The sequence below is a fragment of the Pseudophryne corroboree genome, chromosome 11 (genome assembly GCF_028390025.1).
Source record: "Pseudophryne corroboree isolate aPseCor3 chromosome 11, aPseCor3.hap2, whole genome shotgun sequence".
Classification (NCBI taxonomy): Eukaryota; Metazoa; Chordata; class Amphibia; order Anura; family Myobatrachidae; genus Pseudophryne; species Pseudophryne corroboree.
The window spans coordinates 181,811,758-181,838,572 of NC_086454.1; the positions used below are offsets into that span (position 1 = coordinate 181,811,758).

At 44.1% G+C, this 26,815-nt stretch overlaps 1 long non-coding RNA gene across 2 annotated transcripts in view; it reads left to right on the forward strand.

Moving 5' to 3' along the window:
- Nucleotides 1-25,649, forward strand: part of LOC134969284 (uncharacterized) — a 119,578-nt gene extending 93,929 nt beyond the window's left edge. For both annotated transcript variants that reach the window (XR_010189444.1, XR_010189443.1), the window contains exons 2-3: nt 19,961-20,077; nt 25,448-25,649. This is a non-coding gene — a long non-coding RNA (uncharacterized LOC134969284). The remainder of the gene's footprint in view (nt 1-19,960; nt 20,078-25,447) is intronic.
- Nucleotides 25,650-26,815: the final 1,166 nt, after the last annotated feature.

The window sequence follows — 26,815 nt, forward strand, 5'->3', positions numbered from 1 at the left end:
CACAATGAAAATAAAAGCAAAAAACATCGTTTTCAACGTTTTTTCTCCACACTAGTATTCTACAGTCCGGAATTATGGGAAATGTAGTTTATTCCGGAGACTCTTCCTGACCATATATGGAGTTTCCATCGGATCTCATGCTGCACGGATGCACTCTGATCGTTTCCCCTTCACACATGTCTCCGCACATTCCGTTCCGTCACGAACGGAGGACGGCGGAAGTGACGTATCTCCACTTCCTGTTTCTGTGGGGATTGTGGGATTCGTAGTGCGGAGAGGAGCCGTCATTGCCGTTACTCTAGTGTTTGTATATAATTGGGCGGATGGTTACCATCAGGACCGGTCCGTCCTTTAGTTTCATGATTACATATTAAACAGAAAAAGAAACAGAAAAAAAACGATTAGTGACAGCATGTTAAACTTTTTTAGACAAATCCCAGATAACAACTGGAGCAAATAATGGTTATTGATTGCAAGATGAATATTTTATCACAAAAACCACTTAAGCTCGAAATCGCAATTCAGACCTCTGGGACTTAAAGTGTCATACATAAAAATGCACTTCATTTCTGACTTTGCCAGTATTGTATTTAGATCTTTATTACGTCCATTTCCTTTAATTTGTCTTATTCCATAAAACCCTAATATTTCTGTGACCTGACAGTTGTGTTTGGATTTAAAGTGGGCAGATAAGGAATGGGTCAGGAGGCCTTTTTTGATATTCCTGATATGTTCCCCTATGCGGATCTTTAATGATCTAGTGGTGCGTCCAATATAAAATAAATTGCAACTGCATTTAATGGCATAAACGACATTTTTACTGTCACATGTAATAAAATCAGTAATATTGACCTTTTTCTCATTTATGCTGATGGTTTCAATTTTATTTTTTCCTTCACTTTTTATACGTCTACAACCCATGCAGTTGCCACACCTATAGAATCCTTGGGACACTATTCTAGATGGAATCTTTTCAGAGGGCATAGCACTAGACACTAGCTTATTCTTCAAATTAGGAGCCCTACGGTAAATATGAACCGGTTTATTTGGAACAAGAGGTCCAATGATCGGATCCTTTTTGATCAAATTCCAATGTCTTTTGAAAATGTTCTCAATTTCCTGATGATGTTGGCTATATTGAGTGATAAAGGCCCATTCATACTTGCTATCCTTAGCAGTCTTTTCCATATTACCATTCAGTAATTCATTGCGTGCAATCGTTCTTACTTCTGAATGGGCTCTCTCAATAATGGCTTTCTTATAGCCACTTGCAATGAACTTTTTGTTCATTTCATCCGCCTGGGTTTCAAATATGTCATCCTCTGTGCAATTCCTTCTTACTCTTTTTAATTGACTAATTGGAATGGAATTGAGCCAGTTGTGATGGTGACAACTACTGGCTGCTGTATATGTCCCGGAATCTGTCGGTTTTGAGAAAGTTTTAGTTTGTAATTTACCATCCTTGATATAAACAGTAATATCAAGGAAGTTTCTTGTTTCCATACTCCTTTCGAAGGACAAAACAATGTTCTTATCATTTGCATTTAGCACAGTGCAGAAGGAATTCAGCAATGTTGCTTCACCTCTCCACACAAAGAAAATGTCATCAATATACCGGGCATAGGACACCAGATTCGCTCCATAGTCATTATTTGACCACACCGTGTTCAGTTCCCACAAGCCAAGGAACAGGTTGGCATAACTAGGAGCGAATCTGGTGCCCATAGCTGTCCCGGTCTTCTGGATATAGAATTGATCCTGAAATTAGAAGAAATTATTATGAAGGATAAAATTAATCCCCTCTATTACCATCTCTTTTAAATCCTTTGTATGACCTGATTGATCTAAAAAATGGGTGACTGCTTTCACACCATCATCATGATCGATGATTGTATAGAGGTAGCTGACATCAGCTGTCACTAAGATGTCACCCTCCTCCCACTGTATAGACTCAAGAAGCTTAAGGAAGTCCTTTGTATCCTTCAGGTGGGATCTATTTAAAGATACCAATGGTTGCAGAATGTAATCAATAAACTTAGACAAATTAGATGTTAGGGATTGTACTCCCGATATAATCGGTCTCCCCGGGGGATCGATTAAACTCTTATGTACTTATGTATTTTTTTAAAAATATCTTTTTATGTCACCAGTTTGTGTGGTGATTTTTGTAAATACTGGACTGTGCCTAGAATAAAAAATTGTTTTAAGAGAAAAGGAATTATCATCTCTAATCTGTTGGTACCCTGAAAAGGATTTACCCTCCCCCTGACCTTTTAGGGGACATCTGAGGGCCGTGGCCAAAGAAACCTTTATAGGAGTATCCTGCGCCATACTGAGTGAGTTGGGGTACGCATTAGAGGAAATTGGTCTTTTTAAAGATACCGCTATATGAATGTTTTATCTTCGTGCTGCGTAAGTTGGGGTACGCATTGATATTGGCTTGACAGATATCCATTTACGAATTCATTTGAGACCTGGATACGTTTCAACTATACAATTTGAATCTGAGGGGATTTATAAAGATACCTTTACGGGAACTCACTTACTTGTTTCTGTGTGAGTGGGGTACGCCCATAGTCTCTTTGTATGGAAAACTCTCATCTTGATTGTTGAAAATAGTGCTACACATTGGTCCTTTTTGTCTTTATCTCTTCACATGAACTGGGAGTCACTTACAAAGAAAAGATTGACTTGAAGAATTTTCCAGCCAACATCACTTAGAGAAGACTCCCCATGTTCATCCACAAGGGATGTATTTAGTTTATTCTTAATTTATGTTTCACGCGCCTTGGACACAGACTAACACCATTTTCTGGTTTTCTATGTATAATTCTGTAAAATTGGTGGTTTTTACTTAGGTGTTTATTAGTGGACAGGCAGCGGTGCGCCATTTTGGAAAAAAACCTCCCTCCTTTTTTTCTCTTTTCCGGTCTAGTTCTATCACCACTAGGGGGTTTTGGTCCATACCGGCAGCATTGTATTATTTTTAGCAATGTTCTCTTTAAGGGATGAACGCTCCAATATGTTTGAACATTTTTTTGGTGGAAATAATGAGCATCAGGATCTTGTTGATTTTGACCTCGAAGAAACTATGCATAAATTAGAGAACACGCTCTTAAAAGAGTGTAAAGTGTGGTGGGAGATAGCCACATTAGAGAAATATGCCACATTTGAATTAGTACCACGAGGACTCAAGATCAACAAAATCTCCTCTTTCACTACGGCGAGTGAGGACTTCAAAAAAGACTGGGATAATATAATTAATAATTGCTCTTTATCCTTGATGAAGCTAGTGATAAAGGAAAGGAAAAAAGAACTCAACAGACTGGATGGAGAGATTGCGGAATATAAATCACTTTCCGCTCCCTTTTCAGAGTCTGAGGAATATAGAATTTTGGAAAAAGAGATTGAAATGAAACTTAAACGAACTCAGAAACAACTTGTAGAAAAAAAATTACGGAAATTTAATAGGGACAAATCCGAACAGGTTGCACATAATGATCGGGAGGTAAGAGTAGGGGATACTGTAGATAATCCAACTGATCCCCCTCCACACTATAAGGAAACCTTTCCCAATAGAAAGCCCCAGAGAAGGAGAATGCCCAACAACAGGTCCTTTGACATAAATAGGAGGAGTTTTAAGGAAAAAACACCCATCCGAGAACATTCCAGATTCTACCAGTCTGGAAGAAGGACTGAGAGAACGTATAAAGATAGAACACCTGAATGGCGGGGGGCTCCAGCGACAAACTCCGAGAGGAGATATCCCCAGAATGAGAATGTGCAGGCAAGGTCTAGAAATCGTTTTTCCCCACTAAGAGAGGTCGACGATTCAGAACATCATTTTTTAGAGAACAGACAGTACCAAAACCGGTACCGATAACTCTAAATAGGGTCCGGAGGAAGAAAAGGGGTGGTGTACGCAGACCACATAGAGGTAAATGTAAAAAGAAACGTAAATCCAAAATTATGATTGGGTCTGGTAATAAGGAACTTACAACTGGTAGTTCAGAAATGAACATAGAAAAAATCCCCACTACAAAAATTTTCAATTTAAGCTCCTATATTTTATCAGAAAGTGAAACTTCCGTTTTACACAAAGGCCTGAAATACGCTCCCACAAATGTGATCAATCCATTTGAAATATATTTAGATGTGCAACGATATATGAGGAAACTCACTATAAAAACATTTTTTGCGAATCAGGATGAGAAAACTATGACAGACACACCCCCGGATATACAAACGGTTACCCCATTTAAACCTAAATCCCTTTTCTTCCCTAGACATGTACAGGGACCACTAATCGAAACATTTGGTGTCATGGTCCTTGAGGACTTAGAAAAGCTTCAAACTAAACCAAAGAAAAATCAGAACCTCACTTTTAAGGAACGAAAAGCACTAGAGAATTTGAAACAACTCAAGGAGATTGTAATTAAACCCTCCGATAAAGGGGGAGGAGTTGTGGTAATGGATTCGGCTAATTATGTGAAGGAGGTTTTGAGGCAATTAAATAACACCAATATATATAAAAAATTTAGGAATGACCCGACCAGCATAACTTTAACTAAATTAAAAAACTTTATAGAGAAATATGAGAAGAAGGGTACCATCAGTGCAAAGGAGGCCAAGTTCATCATAATAGATGACCCAACCATACCCGTTATCTATGCACTACCCAAAGTACATAAGAGTTTAATCGATCCCCCGGGGAGACCGATTATATCGGGAGTACAATCCCTAACATCTAATTTGTCTAAGTTTATTGATTACATTCTGCAACCATTGGTATCTTTAAATAGATCCCACCTGAAGGATACAAAGGACTTCCTTAAGCTTCTTGAGTCTATACAGTGGGAGGAGGGTGACATCTTAGTGACAGCTGATGTCAGCTCCCTCTATACAATCATCGATCATGATGATGGTGTGAAAGCAGTCACCCATTTTTTAGATCAATCAGGTCATACAAAGGATTTAAAAGAGATGGTAATAGAGGGGATTAATTTTATCCTTCATAATAATTTCTTCTTATTTCAGGATCAATTCTATATCCAGAAGACCGGGACAGCTATGGGCACCAGATTCGCTCCTAGTTATGCCAACCTGTTCCTTGGCTTGTGGGAACTGAACACGGTGTGGTCAAATAATGACTATGGAGCGAATCTGGTGTCCTATGCCCGGTATATTGATGACATTTTCTTTGTGTGGAGAGGTGAAGCAACATTGCTGAATTCCTTCTGCACTGTGCTAAATGCAAATGATAAGAACATTGTTTTGTCCTTCGAAAGGAGTATGGAAACAAGAAACTTCCTTGATATTACTGTTTATATCAAGGATGGTAAATTACAAACTAAAACTTTCTCAAAACCGACAGATTCCGGGACATATATAGCAGCCAGTAGTTGTCACCATCACAACTGGCTCAATTCCATTCCAATTAGTCAATTAAAAAGAGTAAGAAGGAATTGCACAGAGGATGACATATTTGAAACCCAGGCGGATGAAATGAACAAAAAGTTCATTGCAAGTGGCTATAAGAAAGCCATTATTGAGAGAGCCCATTCAGAAGTAAGAACGATTGCACGCAATGAATTACTGAATGGTAATATGGAAAAGACTGCTAAGGATAGCAAGTATGAATGGGCCTTTATCACTCAATATAGCCAACATCATCAGGAAATTGAGAACATTTTCAAAAGACATTGGAATTTGATCAAAAAGGATCCGATCATTGGACCTCTTGTTCCAAATAAACCCGTTCATATTTACCGTAGGGCTCCTAATTTGAAGAATAAGCTAGTGTCTAGTGCTATGCCCTCTGAAAAGATTCCATCTAGAATAGTGTCCCAAGGATTCTATAGGTGTGGCAACTGCATGGGTTGTAGATGTATAAAAAGTGAAGGAAAAAATAAAATTGAAACCATCAGCATAAATGAGAAAAAGGTCAATATTACTGATTTTATTACATGTGACAGTAAAAATGTCGTTTATGCCATTAAATGCAGTTGCAATTTATTTTATATTGGACGCACCACTAGATCATTAAAGATCCGCATAGGGGAACATATCAGGAATATCAAAAAAGGCCTCCTGACCCATTCCTTATCTGCCCACTTTAAATCCAAACACAACTGTCAGGTCACAGAAATATTAGGGTTTTATGGAATAAGACAAATTAAAGGAAATGGACGTAATAAAGATCTAAATACAATACTGGCAAAGTCAGAAATGAAGTGCATTTTTATGTATGACACTTTAAGTCCCAGAGGTCTGAATTGCGATTTCGAGCTTAAGTGGTTTTTGTGATAAAATATTCATCTTGCAATCAATAACCATTATTTGCTCCAGTTGTTATCTGGGATTTGTCTAAAAAAGTTTAACATGCTGTCACTAATCGTTTTTTTTCTGTTTCTTTTTATGTTTAATATGTAATCATGAAACTAAAGGACGGACCGGTCCCCATGGTAACCATCCGCCCAATTATATACAAACACTAGAGTAACGGCAATGACGGCTCCTCTCCGCACTACGAATCCCACAATCCCCACAGAAACAGGAAGTGGAGATACGTCACTTCCGCCGTCCTCCGTTCGTGACGGAACGGAATGTGCGGAGACATGTGTGAAGGGGAAACGATCAGAGTGCATCCGTGCAGCATGAGATCCGGCGGAAACTCCATATATGGTCAGGAAGAGTCTCCGGAATAAACTACATTTCCCATAATTCCGGACTGTAGAATACTAGTGTGGAGAAAAAACGTTGAAAACGATGTTTTTTGCTTTTATTTTCATTGTGCAGGGCGTTTGGTGGTGTTTATGTATATTTGTAAATCCCCCTTTTGATGAAACAATGTGTTTTTATTGGAATTAATGTTTTAAGTAATTAAGTGATGTCATTTCCGGCTACTCACCCATTGGAGGTTCATAGGATAAATATGTGGACTCCTCACAGTACAAACAGTTCTTGACAAAGGTCTAACTGAGACCGAAACGCGTTGGACAGCTGTACTGTGAGTAGTTTTTGGAAAAGGAAAAGATAACCACGCTGGTTATTGAATTTTTTTTTTTTATTTTTTTTTAAAAAATATCTTTTTATGTCACCAGTTTGTGTGGTGATTTTTGTAAATACTGAACTGTGCCTAGAATAAAAAATTGTTTTAAGAGAAAAGGAATTATCATCTCTAATCTGTTGGTACCCTGAAAAGGATTTACCCTCCCCCTGACCTTTTAGGGGACATCTGAGGGCCGTGGCCAAAGAAACCTTTATAGGAGTATCCTGCGCCATACTGAGTGAGTTGGGGTACGCATTAGAGGAAATTGGTCTTTTTAAAGATACCGCTATATGAATGTTTTATCTCCGTGCTGCGTAAGTTGGGGTACGCATTGATATTGGCTTGACAGATATCCATTTACGAATTCATTTGAGACCTGGATACGTTTCAACTATACAATTTGAATCTGAGGGGCTTTATAAAGATACCTTTACGGGAACCCACTTACTTGTTTCTGTGTGAGTGGGGTACGCCCATAGTCTCTTTGTATGGAAAACTCTCATCTTGATTGTTGAAAATAGTGCTACACATTGGTCCTTTTTGTCTTTATCTCTTCACATGAACTGGGAGTCACTTACAAAGAAAAGATTGACTTGAAGAATTTTCCAGCCAACATCACTTGGAGAAGACTCCCCATGTTCATCCACAAGGGATGTATTTAGTTTATTCTTAATTTATGTTTCACGCGCCTTGGACACAGATTAACACCATTTTCTGGTTTTCTATATAGCATATACAGTAGGTATCCCATTGAAATAAAGAGGTGTCTCTCGGCGGACTTTTGAATTAGCGGAAATCTGTATTAATAGTTACTGACGTGGGTTTTTCCCGCAGGGTGCAGATTTACACGAATTTAGAAGCCAGTTGAATGACGCCTATTAATTGTGCTAAGCTAGGAGGACATCCTGGCATTATATATATATAAGGGATGAGCGGGTTTGGATCTCTGAGAACTGAACCCACCCGAACATCACGTCCCGAGCTCAGATCCGAGTTCGGCTCGGGACTTCCAGCCAGGAACCAGAACGAGGCAAAACATCATCATCCCGCTGTCGGATTCTTGTGGGTTTTGGATTTCATATAAGGAACTGCGCGTGTAGAGTGTAACAAGAGGATGTGTCTCCTCAACGTCTGTGCAGGAAAGTAGTATGGCATGCTCTTATGTGTCAGTCCAGTGCTGTCTTGTGCTGTCTTGTGCTGCCTTGTGCTGCATCAGTCCAGTCACAGTGGTGGTGTACTATGCTGCCATAAGTCCAGTGCTGCTGTATAAGTCCAGTCCAGTGCTGTGTTGTGCTACATCAGTCCAGTTGTGGTGTCCTGTGCTGCCATAAGTCCAGTGGTGGTGTCCTGTGCTGCCATAAGTCCAGTGATGTTGCTGTATAAGTCCAGTGCAGTTGTGCTGTATTGTGCTGCATCAGTCCAGTGGTGGTGTCCTGTGCTGCCATAAGTCCAATGGTGGTGTCCTGTGCTGCCATAAGTCCAGTGGTGCTGCCTTATCAGTCCAGTGGTATTGCAGTATAAATCCAGTGGTACTGTCGTATGAGACCAGTGGTACTGCCGTATAAGTCCGGGGGTACTGCCGTATAAGTCCGGGGCTACTGCCGTATAAGTCCATGGGTACTGCCGTATAAGTACAGAGGTACTGCCATATAAGTCATGGGGTATTGCCGTATAAGTCCAGTCTAGTGGTACTGCCGTATAAGTCCAAGGGTACTGCCGTATAAGTCCAGGTAGCTGGACCCGCGTCGGTATGAGGACTTATACGGCTGTAGCTCTGGACTTATATGGCAGTACCCCTGAACTTATACATCAGCACCACTGGACTGGACTTATTCTGCAGCACCACTGGACTGGACTTATACAGCAGTACCACTGGAGTTATATGGCAGTACCCCTGGAGTTATACGGCAATACCCTTGGAGTTATACTGCAGCACCCCTGGACTGGACTTATACAGCAGCACTACTGGACTTATGGCAGTGCAGGACACCACCACTGGACTTATAGCAGCACAGGAGACCACCACTGGACTGACCAAGCTCAAGACAGCACCACTGGACCTGACTTATACAGCAGCACTAGACTTACGGTAGCACAGGACACCACAACTGGACCTATGGCAGCACAGAACACCATCACTGGACTGATGCTGCACAAGACAGCACCACTGGACTGGACTTATGGCAGCACAGGACACAACCACAGTAACTGGACAAATGCAGTACAAAACACCACCACTGGACTGATGCAGCACAAGACAGCACCACCGGAATGATACATAAGAGCAGGTCGCCACCCCACGCGCCATGCCACTCTCCTGCACAGACAATGAGAAGACATGTCCTCTCGCTACACTCTCCAGGACTGGGGTGAAAATAGCGGTGATGCGCGGCTCCTTATATGGAATTCAAAATCTGCAAGAATCCGACAACGAGATGATGACATTTTGCCTCGTTCTGGTTTCCGAGTCTGGTGGGAAAACCCGAGCAGGACTCTGAACCGGACTTGGAGCGTGAAGTTCGGGGAGTTTGGTTCTCAGGGAACCAAACCCACTCATCTCTACATATTATGCCACATTGCAGTACCCTTAGTATACTTTATGCCACATTGTAGTGCCCTTAGTACATAATAGCTCATAATATGCCACATGGCAGTGGGTTACTTTGATAGGTAGAGGGTGACAGGGAGAGGTAATGGCCAACAGGGAGAAAAGATGGAATAGACTGAAGGAGAGACTATTAATATGACAGGAAAAGGATCACAGGGTGAGGCGGAGGATGACAAAAGTAGGAAGAGGGTCACAGGGAGAGGCAGAAGGTGGCAGGGAGATTTTGAGAATGGGGAGAAAGTGAAAGGGAGAGGGTGATGGGGAGAGGAAGAGGGTGACAAGTAGAGGCAGAGGGTGACAGGAAGAGACAGAGGGAGAGGTAGATGGTGACAGAAATAGAATGATTGGGAGAGGAAGAGGATACGGGTGACAGGCAAAGGATCACAGGGAGAGGAAGAGGGTGACAGATATAGTACTAATTGCAATTTACTTACCTGGACACATGGTAGAGCTGCAGTGTGACCTCAGATCCCCATCAGTGGTCACAAAGGCAGCTGCAGAACTTCCTCAGAGAGCAGGCAGACAGTCAGTCAAAGGCAGACAGAAGTAAGAAGCGCAGGTGACTCGAGAAGAGATGAGAGGAGGGAGGAAATGTGGTGGTCTGGGGTGTGTAGACTTAATCCTCTCCTCCAGACAGACCACCTCCTCTCCTCCCTGCCCTGGATCCAGCTGGCGGCTCTCCTATAGACATTTGGTGCTGGGGACGGTCACTAGAACATGACGGCAGATCCCCAGTGCCCAAGCACAGCAGTCGCACAGAAGGGGAAAGGGGAGGAGCTTATAGGAGAGAATGGCTCCTCCTTCCCCTCTGGGCATCACAGCAGTAGAGGCTTCAGGGTCCTGGTGGCAGCGGTATAGATAGTGCAGGGTCGCGGTATTGCACCTAGCGCAGCAGGTGGAGGCATGCAGCAGCCATGTAGAAAGAGGGATAGCGGCATTTCAGAGGGGACTGTCGAGACTTGAGACCTGGGCCCAGTGAGAAAGTGGGCCTAGGTGGCAGTGGTGTGAATAGCGCCGGGCCGTCAGTGCTGCATCTAGTGTACTGGTGGTGGCTTGCAGCAGCCATGTGGAGCTAGGGACTGCATATCTTAAAAATAAAATTAATCGGGTGGGTAGCTAGTTATCGACTGGATTACTAGAACAAAAGAGGAAGTTTGCTCACTTCTCCCCCACCCCCTTATGTATCCCCCCCCCCCCCCCCCCCCCCCCAGGCAATGCTACTCATCCTATTCCTATATGAAGGCTGTTCAGCTGGTAACTGTAAACTTTCCCTGCCCCCTACTTCCTCCCTTAGCCCTTGCCACCTAACTTAACACACTAGTCAGTTCCCTTTTCATAAAAAACTTGAACGCTTACATAGCCCCAGACTAAGTACCGTATATACTCGAGTATAAGTCGACCCGAATATAAGCCGAGGCACCTAATTCTACCACAAAAACCTGGGAAAACTTATTGACTCGAGTATAAGCCTAGGGTGGGAAATGCAGCTCTAGCCGTACACAGCCCTCAGTGCCAGATATGCCCTCATAGTGCCAGATATGCCCCCACAGTGCTGCCAGATATGCCCCCACAGTGCTGCCAGATATGCCCCCACAGTGCTGCCAGATATGCCCCCACAGTGCTGCCAGTTATGCCCCCACAGTGCTGCCAGATATGCCCCCACAGTGCTGCCAGATATGCCCCCACAGTGCTGCCAGATATGCCCCCACAGTGCTGCCAGATATGCCCCCACAGTGCTGCCAGTTATGCCCCCACAGTGCTGCCAGATATGCCCCCGCAGTGCTGCCAGATATGCCCCCGCAGTGCTGCCAGATATGCCCCCACAGTGCTGCCAGATATGCCCCCACAGTGCTGCCAGATATGCCCCCACAGTGCTGCCAGTTATGCCCCCACAGTGCTGCCAGATATGCCCCCACAGTGCTGCCAGTGCTGCCAGATATGCCCCCACAGTGCTGCCAGATATGCCCCCACAGTGCTGCCAGTTATGCCCCCACAGTGCTGCCAGATATGCCCCCACAGTGCTGCCAGATATGCCCCCACAGTGCTGCCAGATATGCCCCCACAGTGCTGCCAGATACGCCCCCTCATGATGCCAGATACGTTCCCTCCCCAAGTGCCAGGTATGCCCCACAGTGTTGTTACTTACCCCTCCGTCGATCCCGCGCTGTCTTCTGGAGGGACACGAAGCGCACAGCACGCGCCTCTCCTGTGTCCCTCCTGCATCTTCGGCGGCCGCGGCGGGTCTATTAAAGGAAGTGCCGGTTCGTGATCAGAGGTCACGAACGGGTACTTCCTGTAATAGAACCGCCGCTGCTGCCGCCGGAGATGCAGGAGGGACACAGGAGAGCCGCGCGCTGTGCGCTCCGTGTCCCTCCTTCACACTGCTCTGCCTCTGCCTGTCACTGACTCGAGTATAAGCCGAGGTGGCTTTTTCAGCACAAAAAAAAGTGCTGAAAAAGTCGGCTTATACTCGAGTATATACGGTAACTAAGTATTCGTCTACTTATCTAAGATTTATAGATAATTTACTAGTTTTTTAGACGGGTAGTGAAGGTGATTTAAAAGAGATTTTAGAGAAAATAAGATTTTACTTACCGGTAAATCTATTTCTCGTAGTCCGTAGTGGATGCTGGGGACTCCGTAAGGACCATGGGGAATAGACGGGCTCCGCAGGAGACATGGGCACTTTAAGAAAGAATTTAGATTCTGGTGTGCTCTGGCTCCTTCCTCTATGACCCTCCTCCAGACCTTAGTTAGAGAAACTGTGCCCGGAAGAGCTGACAGTACAAGGAAAGGATTTTGGTAATCCAGGGCAAGATACATACCAGCCACACCAATCACATCGTATAACTTGTGATAACCTTACCCAGTTAACAGTATGAACAACAACAGAGCATCAGATCAACCCTGATGCAACTATAATATAACCCTTATTGAAGCAATAACTATATACAAGCATTGCAGAAGAAGTCCGCACTTGGGACGGGCGCCCAGCATCCACTACGGACTACGAGAAATAGATTTACCGGTAAGTAAAATCTTATTTTCTCTAACGTCCTAGTGTATGCTGGGGACTCCGTAAGGACCATGGGGATTATACCAAAGCTCCCAAACGGGCGGGAGAGTGCGGATGACTCTGCAGCACCGAATGAGCAAACACAAGGTCCTCCTCAGCCAGGGTATCAAACTTGTAGAACTTTGCAAAGGTGTTTGAACCTGACCAAGTAGCCGCTCGGCAAAGCTGTAATGCCGAGACCCCTCGGGCAGCCGCCCAAGAAGAGCCCACCTTCCTTGTGGAATGGGCCTTAACTGATTTAGGCAGCGGCAATCCAGCCGCAGAATGAGCCTGCTGAATCGTGTTACAGATCCAGCGAGCAATAGTCTGCTTTGAAGCAGGCGCCCCAAGCTTGTTGGAAGCATACAGGATAAACAAAGATTCTGTTTTCCTGACCCTAGCCGTTCTGGCTACATAAACCTTCAAAGCCCTGACCACATCCAGTAACTCGGAATCCTCCAAGTCATTAGTAGCCACAGGCACCACAATAGGTTGGTTTATATGAAAGGATGAAACCACTTTTGGCAGAAATTGTGGGCGGGTGCGCAATTCTGCTCTATCCGCATGGAAAACCAGATAAGGGCTTTGATGTGACAAAGCCGCCAATTCTGACACACGCCTAGCCGAAGCCAAGGCTAGTAGCATGACCACCTTCCAGGCGAGATATTTCAATTCCACCGTCTTGAGTGGTTCAAACCAGTGTGATTTCAGGAAACTCAACACCACGTTAATATCCCAAGGTGCCACTGGAGGCACAAAAGGGGGCTGAATATGCAGCACTCCCTTTACAAACGTCTGAAGTTCAGGCAGAGAAGCCAGTTCTTTTTGAAAGAAAATGGATAGGGCCGAAATCTGGACCTTAATGGAGCCCAATTTTAGGCCCAAAGTCACTCCCGACTGTAGGAAGTGAAGGAAACGGCCCAGCTGGAATTCCTCCGTAGGGGCATTCCTGGCCTCACACCAAGCAACATATTTCGCCATATACGGTGATAATGTTGAGCCGTCACGTCCTTCCTAGCCCTTATCAGCATTCAGCATAGGAATGACCTCATCCGGAATGTCTTTTTCTGCTAGGATCCGGCGTTCAACCGCCATGCCGTCAAACGCAGCCGCGGTAAGTCTTGGAACAGACAGGGCCCCTGTTGCAACAAGTCCTGTCTTAGAGGCAGAGGCCACGGGTCCTCTGTGAGCATTTCTTGCAGATCTGGATACCAAGTCCTTCTTGGCCAATCCGGAACAATGAGTATTGTTCTCACTCCTCTTTTTCTTATGATTCTCAGCACCTTGGGTATGAGAGGAAGAGGAGGAAATACATAGACCGACTGGAACACCCACGGCGTCACCAGTGCGTCCACAGCTATCGCCTGAGGGTCTCTTGACCTGGCGCAATACTTCTGTAGCTTTTTGTTGAGGCGGGATGCCATCATGTCCACCTGTGGCAGCTCCCACTGACTTGCAACCTGCGCGAAGACTTCTTGATGAAGTCCCCATTCTCCCGGGTGGAGGTCGTGCCTGCTGAGGAAGTCTGCTTCCCAGTTGTCCACTCCCGGAATGAACACTGCTGACAGTGCGCTTACGTGATTCTCCGCCCAGCGAAGAATTCTGGTGGCTTCTACCATCGCCACCCTGCTCCTTGTGCCGCCTTGGCGGTTTACATGAGCCACTGCAGTGATGTTGTCAGACTGAATCTGAACCGGGTGGTTGCGAAGTAGGGACTCCGCTTGGCGTAGGGCGTTGTATATGGCCCTTAGTTCCAGGATGTTGATGTGGAGGCAAGTCTCCTGACTTGACCACAGACCTTGGAAATTTCTTCCCTGTGTGACTGCCCCCCACCCTCGGAGGCTTGCATCCGTGGTCACCAGGACCCAGTCCTGAATGCCGAATCTGCGGCCCTCGAGGAGGTGAGCACTCTGCAGCCACCACAGGAGAGACACCCTGGCCCTGGGGGATAGGGTGATTAACCGATGCATCTGAAGATGTGATCCGGACCATTTGTCCAGTAGATCCCATTGAAAGGTCCTCGCATGGAACCTGCCGAAGGAAATGGCCTCGTATGATACCACTATCTTTCCCACGACTCGCGTACAGTGATGCACCGACACCTGTTTTGGTTTCAATAGGTTTCTGACCAGTGTCATGAGCTCTTGAGCCTTCTCCATCGGGAGATAAACCCTCTTCTGGTCTGTGTCCAGAATCATGCCCAGGAAGGGCAGACGAGTCGTAGGAATCAACTGCGACTTTGGAATATTTAGAATCCAGCCGTGATGTCGTAACACTTCCAGAGAGCGTGCTACGCTGATCAGCAACTGCTCTCTGGACCTCGCCTTTATGAGGAGATCGTCCAAGTATGGGATAATTGTGACCCCTTGCTTCCGCAGGAGTACCATCATTTCCGCCATTACCTTGGTAAATATTCTCGGTGCCGTGGAGAGACCAAACGGCAACGTCTGAAATTGGTAATGACAATCCTGTACCACAAATCTGAGGTATGCCTGATGAGGTGGATAAATGGGGACATGAAGGTATGCATCCTTTATGTCCAGAGACACCATAAAATCCCCCCCTTCCAGGCTTGCGATGACCGTTCTGAGCGATTCCATCTTGAGCTTGAACCTTTTCAGGTATATGTTCAGGGATTTTAAATTCAATATGGGTCTGACCGAACCGTCCGGTTTCGGTACCACAAACATGGTTGAATAATAACCCTTTCCTTGTTGAAGGAGGGGAACCCTGACCACCACCTGTTGAAGATACAATTTGTGAATTGCAGCTAACCCTATTTCCCTCTCTAAGGGGGAAGCTGGCAGGGCCGATTTGAGGTATCGGTGAGGGGCATCTCTTCGAATTCCAGCTTGTATCCCTGAGACCCAATATCTATTGCCCAGGGATCCACCTGGGAGTGAACCCACTTGTGGCTGAAATTTCGGAGACGCGCCCCCACCGGGCCTAGCTCCGCCTGTGGAGCCCCAGCGTCATGCGGTGGATTTAGTGGAAGCCGGGGAGGACTTCTGTTCCTGGGAACTAGCTGTGTTGTGCAGCTTCCTTCCTCTGCCCCTGCCTCTGGCAAGAAAGGACGCACCTCGGACTTTCTTGCCTTTTTGTGATCGAAAGGACTGCATTTGATAATACGGTGCTTTCTTGGGTTGTGAGGAAACATATGGCAAAAAATTTTACTTTTCAGCAGTAGCTGTGGAGACCAGGTCCGAGAGACCGTCCCCAAACAATTCCTCACCCTTGTAAGGTAAAACCTCCATGTGCCTTTTTGAGTCGGCATCACCTGTCCATTGCCGAGTCCACAGGACCCTTCTGGCAGAAATCGACATTGCATTTATTCTAGAGCCCAGTAGGCTAATGTCTCTTTGAGCATCTCTCATATATAGGACAGCGACTTTTATATGCCCCAGGGTCATTAATATAGTATCCTTGTCTAAGGTATTAAGTTCCTCAGATAAGGTATCCGTCCATGCTGCTACAACACTACACACCCAGGCGGACGCAATTGCCGGCCTTAGTAAGGTACCTGAATGTGTATAAATGGACTTCAGGGTACCCTCTTGCTTTCTATCCGCAGCATCTTTTAGGGTGGCCATATCCTGTGACGGCAGGGCTACCCTCTTGGATAAGCGTGTTAAAGCTTTGTCCACCCTAGGGGAGGATTCCCAGCGTAACCTGTCTGTTGGCGGGAAAGGATACGCCATAAGCATCCCTTTGGAAATCTGCAGTTTTTTATCTGGAGATTCCCAAGCCTTTTCACATAACTCATTTAGCTCGTGTGAAGGGGGGCAGGTCACCACCTGCCTATTTTCCCCATACATATGAACCCTCTTGTCGGGGACTGGGGTTTCCTCTGTGATATGCAACACATTCTTAATTGCTATAATCATATAACGGATCGATTTAGCCAATTTAGGCTGTAACTTTGCATCATCGTAATCGACACTGGAGTCAGAATCCATGTCGGTATCTGTGTCAACAATTTGGGATAGTGGGCGCTTTTGAGACCCTGATGGCCTCTGCGACATAGGATCAGGCACGGGCTGAGACCCTGACTGTCCTAAGGTTTCAGCTTTATCCAACCTTTTATGCAAGGAATTAACATTATCATTTAAAACCTTCCACATATCCATCCAATCAGGTGTCGGCGCCGTCGGCAGAGACACCACAGTCATTTGCTCCCGCTCTGTTTCCACATAGCCTTCCTCGTCAAACATGTCGACACAAGCGTACCGATACACCACACACACAGGGAATGCTCTTTTTGAAGACAGTTCCCCCACAAGGCCCTTTGGAGAGACAGAGAGAGAGTATGCCAGCACACACCCCAGCGCTATATAACCCAGGAATAACACAGTAACTTAATGTTAACCCAGTAGCCGCTGTAATATTGCTTTTTGCGCCAAATTATGTGCCCCTCTCTTTTTACCCTCTTCTACCGTGTATCTGCATGGGGGAGCCTGGGGAGCTTCCTCTCAGTGGAGCTGTGGAGAAAAAATGGCGCTGGTGAGTGCTGAGGAAGAAGCCCCGCCCCCTCAGTGGCGTGCTTCTGTCCCGCTTTAATGTACAATTTTTGGCGGGGGCTCAAACATATATACAGTGCCCAACTGTATATATGCAAACTTTTGCCAAAGAGGTCTCTAATTGCTGCCCAGGGCGCCCCCCCCCCCTTCCCCGCGCGCGCCCTGCACCCTTACAGTGACCGGAGTATGTGGGTGTAGTGTTGGAGCAATGGCGCACAGCTGCAGTGCTGTGCGCTACCTCAGTGAAGACTGGAGTCTTCTGCCGCCGATTTCGAAGTCTTCTTGCTTCTTTCACCCGGCTTCTGTCTTCCAGCTCTGCGAGGGGGACGGCGGCGCTGCTCCGGGATCGGACGACGAGGGTGAGATCCTGTGTACAATCCCTCTGGAGCTAATGGTGTCCAGTAGCCTAAGAAGCAGGACCTATCTGCAGAGAGTAGAGCTGCTTCTCTCCCCTCAGTCCCACGATGCAGGGAGTCTGTTGCCAGCAGAGCTCCCTGAAAATAAAAAAACCTAACAAAATACTTTCTTACAGCAAGCTCAGGAGAGCTCACTGAACAGCACCCAGCTCGTCCGGGCACAGATTCAAACTGAGGTCTTGAGGAGGGTCATAGAGGGAGGAGCCAGAGCACACCAGAATCTAAATTCTTTCTTAAAGTGCCCATGTCTCCTGCTGAGCCCGTCTATTCCCCATGGTCCTTACGGAGTCCCCAGCATCCACTAGGACGTTAGAGAAACATAACAAATCAGACAGTGTGGCGAAACGCACATGACCCCATCAGAAATTAATTTCCTGGAGATCAGCAACAATCACATTAGTACATCTCTTCTTGTAAAACCAACAGATAGAAACACCATGTTGAAACATAACAGTTTCCACCCATTACAGTTGCAATAGGGGTTGCCCTATTTGTAGATGTTGAAGGCGAAACAAATGACTAGTGATCCCTATTAAACAGGTCAAGCATTGAACCAAATGGTAAATACATTTCAACAGCGCGGTTATAAAACCTTCCACATTGGATGCCATTAAAACCGTAGTTGAAAAAATTCAACCTGAACATACATTTAAATCCAACAGGACCCACACTGACAAGGGGAAAATTATACCATGGGTCACTAGATATACCAACATCAGTGATAAAGCTAGTAAGGAGATTAAAATATGATGGCCAATTGTTAATCAGATAAGGAATTACCTGCCCTCCATAATACACGTTTAATGACAACATATACAGTATGAGAGGAAAAAATCTTAAATATTGATTGGTCAAATAACAGTGTCAGATTTGAATAAGCTCAGTAAGGTCCAACATTTTTGTATCTTGAAAAAACAGATGCCTTTGATGTAATTGATGTATCGGTTGTACCACATGTAGGTAGGAAATTGTTAATAGGGGATTTTATAAGTCATCCATATATTGGTAAAACTTTGCTATTAATTATGCATTAACCTGTACTTCCAATTTTGTGATATACACACTGTCTTGCCTATGTGGTTTATACTATGTAGGCAAGACAGAGGGACAAATGTAATAGAGTGAGAGTTTCAGAAAGTGAGAGATTTGGTGAGGTTTTGCAGGTTTTTTTACACTGCAAAACCAGGTTGATCTTGCTGTGTAAATGATTGCCACTTTAAAGAAAACTGCAAAACCTTACCAAATCTCTCACTTTCTGAAACTCTCACTCCATTACATTTGGCCCAGAGTGTCAATTTAAGGAAAGAATTGCTAATCCTTGTGCAGCCATTCAAACTGTACTTTTCACAGGGTCAAGTGACCAGCCGGTAGCCTGACACTATGTACAAGCAGGCCATGGAGGGCAAGTATAAGATGCAAAATTATAGATCACATCGCCCCACTAAGAAGGGGAGGTGACCACAGTAAAATCTAATGCAACTGGAGAGCAAATGGATTTATAAACTCAACACAGTATCACCTAGCAGATTGAAGAAACCCTAGGATTACATTGTTTCCAGTGTTGGACTGGGGCATGAAGGGCCCTCCAGGGGAATGCAGTTATAGGGGCCCATACTTAGGGGTGTGGCCAGCCTACAAAGGGGGTGTGACCAGCCTCCACAGAGGCTTGAAATACACAATAGACTTGCGCAGTGAAATGCAACATATCTGCTATGTATAATACAAGTGCACAGACTGGAACCTAATCCCTAGAGGAAGGAGTGGGGCCCACCGGTGGTTTCCCCTGTACACCTGTGGGCCAGTCCGACCCTGATTGTTTCATATAACACATGCTTTCCAGGAGTTACATTTGTATCTTCAGTGGTATCAGCTTAAAATTGTTTATTTATAGTTATACTGAGAATATCTATAGTAAAGCTTGTAATACTTATATGGGTGTGGCTCTCCTATAGACATTTGGCGCTGGGGACGGTCACTAGAACATAACGTCAGATCCCCAGTGCCCAAGCACAGCAGTTCCACAGAAGGGGAAAGTGAAGGAGCTGATAGGAGAGAACGGCTCATCCTTCCCCTCACCACAGGTTCTATTCCCACTCTATGGGTGTCGTGGACACCCACGAGTGGAAAAGCCCCTGTTAGCTGGGATTCCAGCTGGCAGCATTGTGAGTGTTCGGGATCCCGACGTCGGTATGCTGACCACCGGCGACGTAACCTCATCCCACTTATATATAGTTATGTGCACTGCTCAGTCTTTGTTTTTAATTTTTGTACTCACTTGTATTTTAAAACACTATTTTGTATATGTACTCGTAGGCTGCCACGGTGATGCTTTGATTGACAGCCTGTGTTGGTGCTGGCCAATACCATCATACACCAGCGCACCAGATCATCTGTGGAAACGTGGTGGGATGCATTGGTGGCACAACACAGGTGAGTATGATTACAGCTTAGGAGGGAATGTTAATGGTATAAATATTGGTCTTTATATATTGGTATTGAACCCTGAGGAGGAGCGATTGCCGACACATATGTTGGATTAATAAATTCCATCTAAATTCTAATCTATCTATTGTATCTATCTAATTCATTTTAATGTTGAAGATTCCTATAACAAATACAATGGAGGAACTTGATTTATTTTGCTCTCACACAGATCCTGGGGCCTAATGCAGAAACATATACAAACTAAATGGTTTGCATACATCTCTTATGGTGGGGAGCCTTTACAGGCACAGGACCACTCTGGGCATGTGCAGTACTGGTCCTGCATCATTGCACACGTGCTCCTTGAGCTGTAGCCTCAGAGACAGGATGCAGCCATTGGGGGCTGGTAGTGGGTGAAACTGGGCAGTGTTCTTGATAATTGGGGAGTCACCCCAATTTTCTGGGATTGCCAAAGCCTCAGGGTTACTTTAACCCCCTGCACTACAAAAAAATAATGTAGACCAGGCATGGCAAAATATTTAACTCAGCCTTGCTACAAATAATTAAGTGGACTGGAACCAGAATGTAACTGGTGCTGGAGTAGAACCGGAATGCAACTGGAGACGAAACTGGGACTGGAATGCAACTGGAGCTAAACTATAAACGGAATGTAACTGGAGCTGGACTGGAACTGGAATGCAACTGGCTCACTTCTCTGCTCATATCACTGCTTAGTAAATGTCCCCTTAAGTTGCAGACTCCGGAGAGTGACATTAAGTGCTTGAAAGGGAGGGGTTATTCTAATCAAGAAAAATCCACAAATCCATTTTTTCCACAGGACACCGTGGGGTATTAGCAATTATTTTTTAACACTAACTCAGCCCGTGACTTGCTCAATTCCCTACATGAATCCTCTGGCACTTTCTCTTCATTTGATCCCTCAAGTAAAGATGAAGTATCAACACTCTTCCCATCCTCCTACTCCACTACCTCTCCTCTTGATCCTGTCACTACCTCTCCTCTTGATCCTGTACCCTCACAAGTCAGTGAAACTCTGTCTCTTGTGCTTATCCCAACCTTAACTAAAATCTGTAATCTCTCTCTCTCTCTCTCTCTACTGGTATCTTTCCTTCTCTGTTCAAGCATGCAGTGATTGCTCCCATTCTGAAAAACACAATTCTGACCCAAACACTCTCTCTAATTACCGTCCCATCTCTCAGCTCCCATGTCTCTCCAAGCTACTTGAGAGACTTGCCTATACTCGCCTCACACACTTTCTTAACTCCCACAATTTACTGGACCAACTTCAGTCAGGCTTTCATGCCCAACACTCAACAGAGGCAGCACTGACCATAGTAGTGAATGATCTGCTAGATCGAAAGGTCATTACTCAGGTCATATTCTTCTAGATCTCCCTGCCACTTTTGACACTGTTGACTACTCTCTTCTCATACAAACACTAAAATCCCTAGGTGTCTGGGACATAGCCCTTTCTTGGTTCTCATCCTACCTATCTAAATGCTCTTTCAGTGTTCACTTCTCTGATCCCACCCACCTCTCTGATCCCACCTCCTCTTTTCTACCTCTATCAGTTGGAGTACCGCAAGGCTCAGTCTTAGGTCCTCTGCTTTTCTCAATCTATACCTCATCTCTTGGTAAACTAATCAGCTCCTTCGGAATTCAGTATCATTTATACGCAGATGATACTCAAATCTACCTATCCTCCCCAGATTTATCACCATCTGTATTGGTCCATGTCACTGAATGCCTGTCTGCCATTTCATCATGGATGTCATCTCGCCACCTCAAACTCATAATTTCCAAATCAGAATTAATTATATTCCCGCCAGCCAAGAGTAGTTACCAACCTGATATCTCCATAACTGTTGACAACGCGACTATCCACTCTACTAAACAAGCTCGCTGCCTGTGTATCATCCTTGACTCTGAACTGTCCTTTGTTCCACACATTCAATCTGTCTCTAAATCATGTGACATGCATCTAAAAAAACATATCCAAAATACACCCTTATCTTACACAAGACACTGCAAAAACTTTAATCCATGCACTCATCATCTCCCGCATTGATTATTGCAATAGTCTCCTTACTGGTCTTCTCAAGAAAAGACTCTTACCACTACAATCCATTTTGAATGCAGCTGCAAGGCTAATCTTCCTGGCAAGACATTCATCATCTGCTGATCATCTCTGTCAGTCCCTCCATTGGTTGCCCATATTCTACCATATTCAATATAAAATACTTCCACTCTCATATAAAGCTATTAACCAAACTACACCAACATACAGATGGAGACGCACTACGAGCGCTCCCGGCATGACTAGGCGATCCGTCCGCCTAGTCAAACTGGGAGTGCACAGAGACGCTCTCATTCTGGTGAATGGGGCACGTGCGCATCACAGATGCGCGCCCCAGACACGGCGATAGGTGCGCCCGGGCGGGCACGCCCAGGCACAGACGGAGCCACGATTTGCGTGGCTCCATCTGTATATCTCTTTGCTTATCTCAAAATATCTCCCAACTCAACCTCTCCGCTCTGCACAAGATCTGCGTCTCTCATCTGCACAGATCACTTGCTCCCATTTACAATTGCAGGACTTTCTTCGGGCAGCACCCACCCTATAGAATGCCCTCCCACACACAATAAGACACTCCTCTAGCCTCCAAACTTTCAAGCGTTCCCTGAAAACTCATCTATTCAGGCGAGTCTATCAAATTCCTGAACTGCCTACATAACCTTCAGAAGCATTCATATCTAATAACATCCCGTCAGGATTGTCTTTGCAAACTGGTGACTGATATGCTATAAATAGAGCCTATCCTTTTTGTATTCTTCCTATTTCCCTATAGATTGTAAGCTTGCGAGCAGGGCCTTCCTACCCCTATGTCTATTACCCAGTTTGACTTATCACTGTTGATTCCAATTGTAATTGATAATTCAGAGATTTTAGTTACATATATTTGCATATATATGGTTAAGACTCCAGGCCAAGGCATCTCTGATGCTGGAGGAACCTCAGGAACAGATCCAGCATCTTCCACTTTATATTGCAGTCCTAAGAGGCACAAATGGGACCAGCATTTGGAAAGCATGCGGTTTCTTATAGTGCCATTTGGGCGACTCCCGGTGAGTTATCTCTCAATTTTATATTTTTGTAAGTGCTATGATCATGTGGCCTTACAGTAGGCAATTATATGATCTACAGTGGGTACTGTTGTGCAGTGTTAGGGACCTTCAGTATCAAAGAATCCTTGACATTGGCCTGGAGATTTACCATATTTTTGAAAATATACAGTATGTAACTAAGATCTCCGAATTATCTACCGCCATGTAGTGTTCAAATCTTATTGCTAAAACCCCTTGGTTTGCTGGGGAAAACCTGTTTTGTGTAATTTACTTACTATTGTTTTTATGTAAAACAAAATTGAGAATTTAAACGAAACTATCACAGATGAGAATAATTTCATGATGACTATGGGGGTTATTCAGGTCACATCGCTTAGTGATGCAACTGCAATAACCCCATTCCTGGCGCCAATGCGCACTCGCAGGTCCCATCCTACATGATCAGCCAATGCGTTCTGATGCCTCTCACTATAGTACAAGGAAGCAGTGCTTGACTTAAATCCAATAGGAATAAATATCTAATTTAAGTGAAAATAAGATAGAAATATGGCACATGGAGATGGAAGGATTGAAAGGTCAAAAAATAACCAATTAATTTAATAAAAACAAGTAAAATATATACATTAAGCTACATAAAAATAAAAACATTCAGAATCACCAATATGGGCTGCTTAGATAATGGTGTCCGTTCCTTATTTAACATGGACTGCAGATAGGTGTAGGGATTAAGTGATAAAGGGCTGATGGCACAGTCCTGAAGTAACGTTACCACATAACTACCGCTGGAGGTGAAAGTCCCCTGAATGAAGTCCCTTATAATGGGTGATGATGCCTGGGTCCTGAATCCTCACTAGAATGCGGTGTCCTCAGTGGAAAATAGATGCAAATGGGCGCCAATGGCAAATCTGTTCACCAATTATTTCTGCACGGTCGTGTTGAAGTCCAATAAAGGTCCGGGCACACAATGAGCAGCTTCCAATGAAGAATGGGTGATCTGGAATAACTTCTAATGCGTTTCGTTGCAGGTCCTGCAGCTTTTTCAAAGGTGATCTGACAAGTATACATGCTAGGTATTTATACCCTTAATGGCTACTGATGGCTACTAATCAGTAGCTATTAAGGGTATAAATACCCAGCATGTATACTTGTCAGATCACCTTTGAAAAAGCTGCATGACCTGCAGCGAAACGCATTACGTGTTATTCCAGATCACCCATTCTTCATTGGAAGCTGCTCATGTCCCTAAATGAGAAACAATGATAATCTATGGGACATCACTTTTGTTGCTGTTAAGTCTAAGGACTACTGTACCTGCTAAATTGCACATAATAGTTGTTACCCCTCTAGAGCCTCATTATGAGACAGAGTTTACTATCTTTATTCCCTACCACACTTACATACACATGTACACAAGGATTACTTTTTAGTCAGAACCCAATTAGCCTAATGGTGTGTTTTGGATTGTGGGAGAAAACGGATGTACCTAGAGGGAACCCATGCAAATACTTTGAGAACATTCAAACTCCACACAGACAGGGCCTTGTTGAGAATCAAACCCAAGACCTCAGTACTGTGAGGAAAATATTGTTTGTGTGTGTTTGTTTGTTTGTTTGTATGTATTACTTATTAAAAGGTAAATTTAATTTTTCATTGATGGTTTTATGGTGCTTCACAGATTGAGTTTGTTTGATTTTCTGTGTCCTCAGTTGATTATGAGTTTATTGATTGCACGGGACCCTGGTGATATAGCACTGCCATTATTTTGTTTGTGCATTGGTGTTGTTAATAAAAAAAAAAAAGAATAGCATCCTCCTTTGACAATGTATTCTATGTGGTTAGAACCAGGTATGAATGCCAAATTGATTTCTCACAAATATTTAAAATGCCCGCTCTAATATATATTGTAAATGCCTGCATCTCTTATTACCATATCCCATGAATGTGCGCTATGCATTGCAAAACACTGCATCCCATAAGAGAAAACAATACACCCACACATTATCTGAGTTCCAAAGCTCATTGATGTATATATTTGTTATTAAAAGGATATGGATTCAATATATATATTACAAAGTACAGTATACCTATAGTTACATGATTACAACTCACACAGTAAGCAGTTAATACATAAAGTTACATACAGTTACATGCCATTACATACAGTTTCAGTTACAGGCCAGCGATACAATTACCATTCCCTCCAATGCATCTTATGTCTCTCTCTCTCAGTAAATAACTACAGGAACTGATCTGCCAGCAAGTCCATCATCGTCTCAGACCTTACAGCCACTAACTTCCTGTGTGGTCAATGTGTTATCTAGTTTCTGGGGGAGATTCACGATGAGTCACCAGTTCCTTTGTATATGCTGAACAGGTTCAGCCTTGGGGACGTCCAAAGGGGCTGGCCTGAGTTTCCTGTTCATTACCTGTTTGGAGTATCTATTGTTCTAATAAAAGTGATTTTAGCTTTTATACATGTAATCATAATTATCCGCTGCAATGTCCCACAACTTCACAACAAGCATCAAATGAATCTACACATCAATCTGGTTGCTTCAATAGTAAACATGACCGGTTTATCTGGTTTCGTTCCAATAATACACGTTCATGACATTACTTCATTAGATAATTTTAAATCATCATGATGTCTGGCGCTTGATACCACCACAATTATGTACTGCATGAAATAAGTGTCGAATCCATCTCTGTGGCTTGTCCGTGTTAATGCGTGTGTTACCATACATTGCTGTGCTCGCTGCGCGTATTTGCAAGTATAGCGACTTATATGTGTGTAGTTTATATGTTCTCTTTATGTAATATTTTTTTCTTCGACAGTCCACCCTTTGGCAGTGAACAATAACTGCCATCAATTATTAACATAATAAAAAATATTTCATACAATAATCGGTGACCTAGACACAAGTATGTATGCATTTCGCAAATCAGACACTTGACTATATTTGGGGAAGACAGGGAGGAGGACGAGACATCCTCTATATGCACTCGGCGGTCACGGGACCTCTGGTTGGGTGTGGGACAACATTCAACCTATAGAGTATGCTGGGACAGTGCTTTGGCCTATAATGTCTGATTTGCGATGAACATTTCACACATACATGTACCTATGTCTTTGTACACTGATGTTTGGATTCGATTGAGGTTCTGCTGGGTAGATGAAGAAGACACAAACAAATCGTGACAGTGACATATAAAATTTTCATGATCTATATATTCCTATCATTTTCTGAACATTGTTTCCATTTCTGGAACGTATGCTAGGTCTGTTTGATAATCGAACAAGGGTTATAAGTAGTGTCCTTCCTAAATAACATAAACCTTCGGAGTTCGGGGAGAGCCACGCATAAACCTTTCTTCCACATATATTAATGAGCTCTTTATCTGCAATGTGTGAACAGCCATTGTCTGGTTTTTTTCTGATTACCTCTGAACTCCATAACTACTAGACCTTTGATTTTTCTCTGATTTTAACAAACTGATCGGCTAATCCTGGGATACTATAAGGAAATCACTCCTTCCTACAGAACCAGTTCCAGTCCCACACTCGACTCCTCATAAAAAAATCTCGCAAAAATAGAA